Source organism: Desmodus rotundus, chromosome 10 (genome assembly GCF_022682495.2).
Source record: "Desmodus rotundus isolate HL8 chromosome 10, HLdesRot8A.1, whole genome shotgun sequence".
Lineage (NCBI taxonomy): Eukaryota > Metazoa > Chordata > Mammalia > Chiroptera > Phyllostomidae > Desmodus > Desmodus rotundus.
Genome location: NC_071396.1, coordinates 88,589,634 through 88,601,029, shown reverse-complemented (window position 1 = coordinate 88,601,029; position 11,396 = coordinate 88,589,634). Strand labels below are relative to the sequence as shown.

The 11,396-nt window shown below is 37.5% G+C and overlaps 1 pseudogene; it reads right to left on the bottom strand.

Moving 5' to 3' along the window:
• Positions 1 to 6,213: 6,213 nt before the first annotated feature.
• LOC112323070 (U4 spliceosomal RNA) lies at positions 6,214 to 6,346 on the bottom strand (annotated as a pseudogene).
• Between the last annotated feature and the right edge of the window lie 5,050 nt (positions 6,347 to 11,396).

Genomic DNA, 11,396 nt, shown 5'->3' with positions numbered 1-11,396 from the left:
TGGGGTGAATATCTCTGGATCTGGGTTAGGTTAAGCTGCAAAGAGTGGAAGCAGATAGAGGAAGAGTAATGGGCACTCATGTTCTCCCTTCTCCCAATCACTAACATAAGTCTAAATTTACAACCTTAGACATAATTTTGCAATGAGATTAACATGATTTTAGAATTGGGTTGGGGCTAATAAATGAAGAAAGTGATTCTAACCCAAACTTCCTTAGTTAAGTGGGTTGAATTGAGAAATTTAGAGAACTATGGAGAGCAGTTTTTCTCTCCATGGTATAATCCCAGGAAATGTATTAATATAAGATTATTAGATTTGATGTAAACAGTAGGGGCCTGTATTCGTGAAGCTATCTACTTATAGGGTCTTGTGACTCAGCTGCTGGAATGAACTGAATTTATGTTCTCCTCAGGCTGCTTTCAGCCTTAACACTGTAGCCCCATAACTGCTGATCACTATGCGGTGCAGAGTCTCTTCCTGAAACTGCTGGATAATTTTTTACTGCAGTTATAATTATAACATTTACTCATTTTTTGGTGTAATTACTGATGCTCACAGTAGCTCAACTTGAATATTTCAAGATCATTTGAATATTAATTTAAAATGCATTTCTTCTGTTTATTCTTCTTTTATTTTTAGCTGCTACAGTTACTGACTTTCTAAGAGGAGCCAAAAGGAACGCCACTTCCCTAAAGCCTGCCCTGATTTTGCCACCACATAATGAAGTCAGGCCACGTATTCTGCACTATACATTTTTCATTAATTATCGAGTGACATGCACAATTCTCTTATATTCTTTTTAACTCTGTCATTAGTTTTAACTCTGTATATGCTTGTGAATGCAGCTAAGTTTCTTGAGAAAAAAGGGTAGTAGGTCATAAATTGGTAGAGCCATGAAACAAGGTTGTTATTTCTTTTTAATAACTATTATGTCTCAATGCAATGAAATAAAATCACATTCCCTAAAAGCACTTCCATTTGCCATTTAGAGCCAGCAATAGGCTCCCAATTTTCCTTTTGTAACTGAAATGTCCTCACACAACCTGAGTTGTTGATGACCTCTCTCTCCTTCTCAAGCAATATTTCTATCACCTCTCAGTAGCTTCCTGAATCCTTTCTCAGGTGCTTTCACCTCTTCCAGCTTCTACTCTGCCTGAAAACACACAATATAGTTCCTGCAAAAATATTAAACAAGTGGTCATATTTTCTTGGCAATATAGTGACTTAACTACCCAATCAGAGAGGTAATAGTAGGAATTTGAGAAAGATGCTCTTTTATTGGGACACCTATTGTTATTACAGAAATCCAATTGCATAGGGAGCTGTCTACTCTACAACCTCGAGAGTCTAAACTTTTGGTGATCCTAGGAAACCTTTATTTAGAGTTAATACAAAGGTATTTGGAGTGCTTTTGAGTTCTTTCCAAGGTAATTTCATTTTCTTTGCACAGATTCACCTTCTGATGAATGGAGGAGAGTGTACATGTGTAAAGATCATCCACAGTAAAGAAATCTCGAGACTTATCCCAGAGAAGCAAGTACGAACTGTAGCTTGTGTTAAAATATGTTCGATTCAAAGTAATCCATCTAGTATGAAACAGCAGTCTGTGAGTGTGATGATAGAAGAAAATGACCTTATGCAATTTATAAGGAAGCTGTTTTATTTCTATACTCTAATGATCTTATTTATACCAAGGCACAAGGACGCCATTTACACCGTACTTATTCCCTCTTTGATATATTTTGCTGAGCTAGAAAACAGACTTACATGCAGTCTCACCTTAAGCTGCACTAAACAGTGCTTGGCAATTAGTAAACACTCTGCTTATCTCTTTTAAAGAACATTTTCTGTTCCATAAAAATATAGTAACATAAAACTGTATAAAAATGTAACATTAAGATAACTTTCTAATTTGAAATGATTTATATAGTTAATAGCTGAAAGAAGATATATGGAAAGTTCCTCAAACATTCTTGTGACATTCAGAAGTCTTTCTCAACCACAGACAAAAATCCAAGTTGACTTTATAAACTGGCATTTTGAAAGTCAATTATAACCTTGTGTGGTAGGCAAAATAGTTGTTCAACTTTGTCCATGGTTCTAAGACCGAGTATATTCATTCCATATAATTTCTTCAAATTGCTTTATTACATTAATTTTTTAGAGCAGTTTTAAGTTCCCAGAAAAATTAAGCGCATACAGGGATAGCTTGTGTACTCCCCGCCCCCACACATGGGTAAACTCCCCCACCATCAGCACTCCCCCACCATCGTGATGCATTTGTTACAATCAATGAGCCTGCACTGACATACCCTCACCACCCGCAGTCCATCAGTTACAATACAGTTTACTCCAGGTGTTGTGCATTCTGTGGGTTTGAACTTATGTCTAACGACATGCATCCATCCAATGTACAGTTTTATACAGAGTATTTTCAATGCCCCCCACATGCTCTGTGGTCCCATATTCATCAAACTCCCACCTGGCAATTGCTGGCAATCACTGACCTTTATATTTTTACTTTTTCTAAAGCTTTCATTTTCCAATCAGTCAAATAATTAAAATAATACTAGCCTTTTTAGATTGGCTTTTTTTCACAGCAATATGTAATTAAGTTTCCTCCATGTCTTTTCATAGCTTAATAGCTCATTTCTTTTTGGCACTGCATAATATTTCATTGTCTAGATGTATCACAATTTATTTACCCATTCACCTACTAAAGGCCATCTTGGGTTGCCTCCAAGTTTTGATAATTATGAATAAAGCTGCTATAAACATCCATGTGCTGGGTTTTTGTGTGCATAAGTTGTCAATTTCTTTGGGAAAATACCAAGGACACTATTATTGGACTGTGTAGTAAGACTATTTTAGTTTTCTAAGAAACTGGAAAACTGTTCTTCTAAGAGGCTGGACCACTTTGTACTCCCACCAGTTAATGAATGAGAGTCAGCATTTGGTGATGTAGTATTCCAGTTTCGGGGCATTCTCATAGGTTTTGTTGTCATATCTCACTTTAATTTTCATTTCCGTAATGAAAAATAATGTACAGAATCTTTTCCATAAATTTATTTAAATTAACATATCTTCTTTGGTGAAGAGTGTGTTAAAAATTAGCCAATTTTTAATTGGATAGTTTGTGCTCTTACTGTTGCATTTTTAGAGATCTCTACATAGGAATTCTGGTCAAGAAGGTAGAATATGTAAACAGTGGGATCACCTCCTTCCATTACTAATTAAAACTTACAACTGGAGCCCTGACTCATGTGGCTCAGTGGGACATATCCCACAAACCAAGAGGTCACCAGTTTGATGCCTGGTCAAGACAAATGCTGGGGTTAACGGCCAGGTCCTCGGTTGGAGGTTGCAAGAGACAACCAATCAATATTTCTCTTGCACATTGATGTTTCTCTCCTTTCTTTCTCCCTCCCTTCCCCCATCTCTAAGAATAAATATATAAAACCTTTGAAAAAAAATTGCAAGTAAATTATAGAGCAAATGACCTGGAGAACCATCTGAAGACTAGCTGAAAATAAGTTCTACAGCCAAGACATAATAAAAAAGCACGCTGAGACTGGTAGGAAGGGCAAAGACACCATATAGGCTGGTCCCACACCCACGTGTGTCAGTTGAAAATTGGGAGGGACATCTCAGCTGTGGAGATTCCCATGAGGACTAAGAGATCCTAGCCTATACCAGGCTCCCCAGCCCAAAGCACCAGTGCCAGGAAGAGGAGCCCCACATCATCTGCCTGTGAAAATCAGTGGTCATTCTATCCATCCAGGTGAGAAGGAAGACTGCTGGTTACCTAGGATTCCTCTTAAAGGGCCTGCATAGAGACTCACTCATACACAGGAACTCACCCTGGGCTCTGGTGAAGGGACAGTGGTTCTGGAGGTGCCAGAGACACACAGGGAGAAACTGAGCTGTGTGGATTCACGGAGTGGGCTGAAGGAACAGCTTCCATTGTCCCTGTGTTAAGCCCTCCTTCCACACAGCTGATAGGTAGGTGCCATCTTTCCAGTGTTGAGCACCCCCCCCCCCGCCCCCAAAGCCAAACCTGAATTTATAGTAGCCTGATGAACTCCACTTTCCCATTCTGATGACTCCCTGAAAACCTGCCTTGATCCAATTTCCATACTGCCTGAGGTTCTTTCACTGGCTGGGCCTTATGGGCAGCTGGCAAGAAGTGGCAGAGCTACGGGTGCTCTTTGCATTTTGCTGGGCTGCCCCGGGTCCAGTACTGGTGGCAGCTGGCCTCATTTCACATTATGGCTTCTCCCTCATGACTCCCAGTCCAGCATAGGCAGCTAAAACACACAGCACTTTGTAGCTTCTATCAGGTAGCCCTGGGTTGGTTACAGGCAGCAGCAAATCTTGGCCTGTAGCAAAGCCTCTCCCAAGAGCCCCTAGGCAAAATAGGAGGTGGCCAGCTTCAGACCAAAACAGAGCATAACCCAATTAGCTCCAGAAGTGCTGATTAACCAAAACCAAACAATCACCCTTGTAAAACCAAAGGGTGATTTTGGCAGGCAACAGACACCTCTGGGGAAAATTCTATTCCATGGGGTAAGTCCACACACAACAGCTGGTACACTGTGGTCATGGCCTAATTCTCACAGCCAGTATGCCTGAAAGCCAGCTCCTCCAATGATGTGCCAAGAGCAGTCAAGGCTCCACTACCACAGAAGAGCTTAAATAACCCACACCAGGGGCACATTTGAAGCATCTGACTCAGGTGATCAAGAAGATTGTGCCACTGGGCCACACAAGACACCTATGTATGTCCCCCTGCCAAGACTAGCAGATGTAGTGGACATACTTAACACACAGAAACAAATAAAGAGATGCAACCAAAATGAGGAGATAAAGAATCATGTCCCAAATGAAAAAACAGGAGAAAACTCCAGAAAAGTAACTAAACAAAAAGGAGGAAAGCAACCTACCACATACAGAGTTCAAAATAATGATTATAAGGATACTCAAAGAAATTAGTGAGAACTTCACCAAAGAGATAGCAAGCACACAAAAAAATCACCTACAAAGCATAAAAAGATGCAGTCAGAAAAGAAGAATACAATAATTGAAATGAAGAACACACTTTAAGGAATCAACAGCAGATTAGATGGTGCCAAGGACTGATTCATTGATTTGTAAGACAAGGTATCAGAAGATACCCAATCAAAACAGCTAAGATAATAAAATAATAACAATAATAATTAAAAAATGAAAATAGTTGCCTTGGCTGGTATGGCTTAGTTGGTTGGAGCATCATCCTGTAGACCAAAAGGTCATGGGTTTGATTCCTGGTCAGGGCATATGTCCAGTTTGTAGGTTCAATCCCCAGTTCTGGCACACACAAGAGGACACAAGAGGGCAACTGACTGATGTTTCCCTTACACATAGATGTCTCTCTCTCTCTTCCTCTCTCGCTCTCCCCATCTGTTTCTAAAAGCAAGGAAAAAAGTGTCCTTGGGTGAGGATAAAAAATAAAATAAAAAATGAATATAGTTTGAGGGACCTTTGGGACAACATCAAGTATAACTCTTGCAGGACAGAGGGATTGGCATAAAATATTTAAGTGATAAAATGCAAGGACCTAAAACCAAGATAAAGATTTTCCCGAACAAGAAAAAGCTAAACGAGTTCATTACCACCAAACCAGTATTACAAGAAATGTTAAATGGACTTCTTTATGAAGAAGGGAAAAAAACAACATAAATATGAATAATAAAATGGTAATAGCTACATACCTATCAATAATCACTTTAAATGTAAATGGATTTAATATTCCAGTCAAAAGGTGACTAAAACAATAAGAAAACAAGACCCATATGTGTGCTGTCTATAACAGACCTATTTCAAACCGAAAGACATACGTAGAATACAAGCAAAAGGATGGACGAATATTTCTCACAAATGGAAAAAATAAAAGCCGGTGTAGCAATACTTTTATCAGAGAAAATGAATTTTAAAACAAAGGCTATAAAAAGAAATAAAGAAGGAAATTTCATAATAATAAAGGGATCGATCCAACAAGAAGATATACCGCAACCCTTGTAAACACTTTGCGCCCAACACAGGAGAACCTAAATACATACAGCAAGCACTGACAGACACGAAGGGAGAGACCGGCAACAATGCACTGACATCAACAGATGGATCTTCCAGACAGAAAATCAACAGCAACAAAATCAAGCAGTGGCTTTAAATGACACTTTAGCCCAGATAAATTTAATTGATATTTTTAAAGCATTTCGCCCAAAAGAAGAATATACATTCTTTTAATCAGCAATAATCGCATCTCAGATAAACCTCATTGGCTACGATACTGCCACTGCACAAAGCTGGAGAATATACATTCTTTTAAAGTATATTTACACAGAGCAAATTCTAGGGTGAACCACATGTTATGCCACAGAACAAGTCTCAATAAATATAAGAAGATCGAAATCATCAAGCATCTTCTCTGACCACAATGCTATGAAACTGAAAATCAATTACAAAAAATAAAAATTAAAAAAAACACACAAACACATGAGCACTAAATAACATGATACTAAACATGGAATGGGTTAATAATGATATCAAGGAAGAAATCAAAATATACCATGATGCAAAAGAAAATAAATATACAACAATCTCAAATCTATTGGACACAGCAAAAATAGTCTTAGGAGGGAAATTCACAGCAACACAGGCCTACCTCAAGTAACAAGAAAAAACTCAAATATACAATTTAACATTATATCTAGAACTAGAAAAAGACAATACACAAAGCCAATGTGAGTAGAAGAAAGGCAATGACAAATATGAGAGGAAAAAAAGTTCAAATACAAAAGATCAATGATAATAAGAGCTGGTTCTATGAAAAGATATATAAGATTGATAAACCTTTGAAGAGACTCATTGAAATAAAAAGAGAAAGGGCCCAAATAAATGAAATAAAAAATGAAAGAGAAGTGACAACTGAAACCACAGAAATACAAAGTTATAAGAAAATACCACGTAATTATATGTGAAGAAATTGGGTAATATAGAAGATATGAATAAATTCCTATCAACATGCAATCTTCCAAAACTGAATCAAGAAAAATAGAATATCTAAACAGACTGATTACCCTCAACAAATTTGATTCAGTAATCAAAAGCTTCCCCCCAAAACAAAAGTAATGGACCAGATGGCTTCATACGTAAAATTCTACAAAACATTCAAGAAAGAATTAACACCTATTCTTCTGAAATGTAATCCAGAAAATTCAAGAGGAGAAAAGTCTCTCAATCTCCTTTTACAAGGCCAGCATTATACTGATTCCAGAACCCAAAAAGACATTACAAAAAAGAAAATTATAGATCAATATCTCTGAACAACATAAATATAAAAATCTTCAACAAAGTATTAATAAACTGAACTCAGCAATACATTAAAAAGATTATACATCATGATCAAGTGGTAGTTATACCTGCCATGCAGCGTTGGTTCAATATCTGCAAATCAATTAACATGCTATGCTACATTAACAAAATGAAGAACGAAAATCATATAATCATATCAATAGATGCAGAAAGAGCATTCGACAAAATCTAGCACCAATTTATTCTCAGCAAGTGTGAATGGAGAGATATCTCAATTTATTTTTATTTTTTAAATATATTTTATTGATTATGCTATTACAGTTGTCCCATTCCCCCCCTTTATTCCCCTCCACCCTGCACACCCCCTCCCACCTGCATTTCCCCACCCTGTAGTTTATGTCCATGGGTCATACATGTAAGTTCTTTGGCTTCTACATTTCCTATACTATTCTTACTCTACCCCTGTCTATTTTCTACCTAGCATTTATGCTACTTATTCTCTGTAATTTTTCCCCCTCTCTTCCCCACCCACTCCCCCACTGATCACCCTCCCTGTGATCTCCATTTCTGTGATTCTGTTCCTGTTCTAGTTGTTTGCTTAGTTTGTTTGTTTGTTTGTTTGTTTTTTTTAGGTTTGGTTGTTAATAGCTGTTGTAATTTTACTGTTCATATTTTTTATCTTCTTTTTCTTGGATAAGTCCCTTTAACATTTCATATAATATGTTCTGGGTGATGATGATGAACTCCTTTAACTTGACTTTATCTGGGAAGCAATTTATCTGCCCTTCTATTATGAATGATAGCTTTGCTGGATAGAGTAATCTTGGATGTAGGTCCCTGCCTTTCATGATTTGGAATACTTCTTTCCAGCCCCTTCTTGCCTGCAAAGGTTTTGTTTGTTTGTTTGTTTGTTTGTTTTTTAGAAATCAGCTGATAGTCTAATGGGAACTCCTTTGTAGATAACTGTCTCCTTTTCTCTTGCTGCTTTGTAGAGTCTCTCCTTATCCTTAATCTTGGATAATGTAATTATGATGTGCTTTGGTGTATTCCTCCTTGGGTCCAAATTCTTTGGGACTCTGAGCTTCCTGCACTTCCTAAAAGTCTATTTCCTTTGCCAGATTAGTGAAGTTCTCCTTCATTACTTTTCAAATAAGTTTTCAATTTCTTGCTCTTCCTCTTCTCCTTCTGGCACCCCTATGATTCAGATGTTGGAATGTTTAAAGATGCCTTAGAGATTCCTAAGCCTCTCCTCATTTTTCTGAATTTTTGTTTCTTTATTCTGTTCTGATTGAATGTTTCTTTCTTCCTTCTGCTCCAAACCGTTGATTTGAGTCCTGGTTTCCTTCCTGTCACTATTGGTTCCCTGTAGATTTTTCTTTCTTTCACATAATGAGACCTTCATTGCTGCCTGGGTCCTCTTTATGCTGTTGAAGTACCCAGTGAGTTACTGGAGCATCCTGCTGATAACCAGTGTTTTGAACGGTGCATCTGATAGGTTGGCTATCTCTTCATCGCCTAGTTGTATTTTTTCTGGAGCTTTGATCTATTCTTTCATTTGGGCCATTTTTTTTTTTTTTGTCTCAGCTCCTGTTACGTAGCAAGGGGTGGAGCCTTAGGTGTTCACCAAAGCAGGGCAACCCACTGCTGCACTGTGATGCTATATGTGGGGGAGGGGTCTGAGAGGGAACAATGCCGCTTGCTCTGCTCTCTGCCGCTTTTGGCTTTTAGGCACTTCCCCTGCTACCCACAAGCAAAGTGGGCCCTTCTGGTGCTGATTCCTGGGTGGGTGGGCTTGTGTGCATTCCAGGACCCTGTCTCTCCAACAAACTCTTCTGTGAGGCTGGGAGTTTCTCCCGCTGCTACCTCAACACCCATGGGTGTTTTCAGTCAGAGATTTTGAGGTTTTATTTCCCTGTGCTGGAGTCCTGGGTTGTGTGGTCTGTCTTGCTCTCCAGTTGTTCCTTTTGGTTTAGCTGCACCTAAGTGTGGGACCATCTAGTCTGCAAGCCACCACCTTGCCCGGTTGGCTAGCCACTGCCTTGCCTACCCCATTCCAGCAGCAGCTGCCTTTCCATGAGTCCTCTCCACCCTGCTGCCCATCTCTGCCCCTCCTATAGATCTGGATGAATGTTTCTTCTTTATTTCCTGGTTGTCAGACTTCCATAGAGTTCAGTTGTCTGTCAGTTTTGGTTGTTTTTTGTTTTTAAATTTGGTGGTGTTCTTTTGATTGTATGAGGAGACACAGTGTGTCTACCAATGCCTCCATCTTGGCTGGAAGTCCCCTGATATCTCAATTTAATAAAGGCCATATATGACAAATCCACAGCTAACATCATACTCAACAGGGAAAAGCTAAAAGTGTTTTCCTTAAAATCAGGAACAAGACAGGCATGTTCACTTTCACCACTCATGTTCAACATAGTATTGGAAGTCCTAGCCACAGCAATCAGACAAGAAGAAGAAATAAAAGGCATCCAAATATGAAAGGAAGAAATAAACTGTGACACTTTGCAGATGATGCAATACTATATAAAAAGTACTAAAGATTCCACCAAAAATTATTAGAAGTGATAAATGAACTTGTGAAGTAGGAGGATACAAAAGTTAACATTCAGAAATTGGTTCCACTTTTATACACAAGTAGCAAACTATCAGAAAGAAAAATTAAGAAAATAATCCTACTTAAAACTGCATCAAAAACCATTTTATAGAAATAAATTTAACCAAGAAGTAAAAATATCTGTACTCAGAAAAGTATAAAACATTGCAGACAAAAAAGGAAGAAGATACAAATAAATGGAAGCATAAACTGTGCTCGTGCTCATGAATTAAAAGAATAAGCACCATTAAAAATGTCCATACAACCCAAAGCAAAGTATAGATTCAATACAATTCCTATTGAAATACCAATGGCATTTTTCATAGAACTAGAACAAATAATCTTAAAATTTATATGGAACCTCAAAAAACCATAAATAGCCACAACAATCTTGAGAATGAACAAAGAAGGATGTATTATGCTGAGACTGTAAGACTATAGTGACCAAACCACCTAGATATTGGCATAAAAACAGATATATAGATCAATGGAACAGAATAGAAAACCCATAAACAAACAAATGCCTATAATGGACAATCAATATATGACAAAGGAGGCAAGAACATACAATGGGGTAAATACAGTCTATTCAATAAACGACATTGAGAAAATTGGACTGCTACATGCAAAAAAAATGAAACTAGACCACCTTCCTACATCATATATAAGAATAAACTCAAAATGGATTAAAGACTTAAATAAAAGACATGAAACCATAAAACTCCTGGGGGGGGCAACATAAGCAGTAAACTCCGATATTGCTGTTAGCAATATTTCTCTGATATATATCCTTGGGCAAAAGAAACAAAAAAATAAACAAATGGGACTACATCAAAATGAAGTTTTTGCACAGCAAAGAAAACCATCAACAAAATGAAAAGACGGCCTACTGAATAGAAGAAAATATTCACCAATGATATATCTCATAAGGGGTTAATATCCAAAATTTATGAAGAACTCATAGATTTTTAACATTAAAAAAAATGAACAACCCAATTAAAACATGGGGAGAAGATCTGAATAGACATTTCTATTTCTCCAAAGAGGACAGACATACGCAAAGATGCTCAAAGTTACTAATCATAAGAGAAATGCAAATTAAAACACTATCACTTTACAGCTGTCAGAATGTCTTCTACCAAAAACATCAACAAATAATAATTGTTGTTAAGGATGTGGATAAATGGAACCCTTGTGCACTGTTGGTGGGATTTTAAATTTGTGCAGCCACTATGGAAAACAGTATGAGGTTTCCTCAAAAAATTAAAAATAGAACTACCATATGACCCAGCAATTCCATTTCTGGGTATTTATCTAAAGAAATAAAAAATACTAATTCAAAATTATATATGCACCCTTATATTAACTGCAGTATTATGTACAATAGCTAAGACAAGGAAGAAAACTAAGTGCCCCTCAATAGGTGATTGGATACAGAGGATGC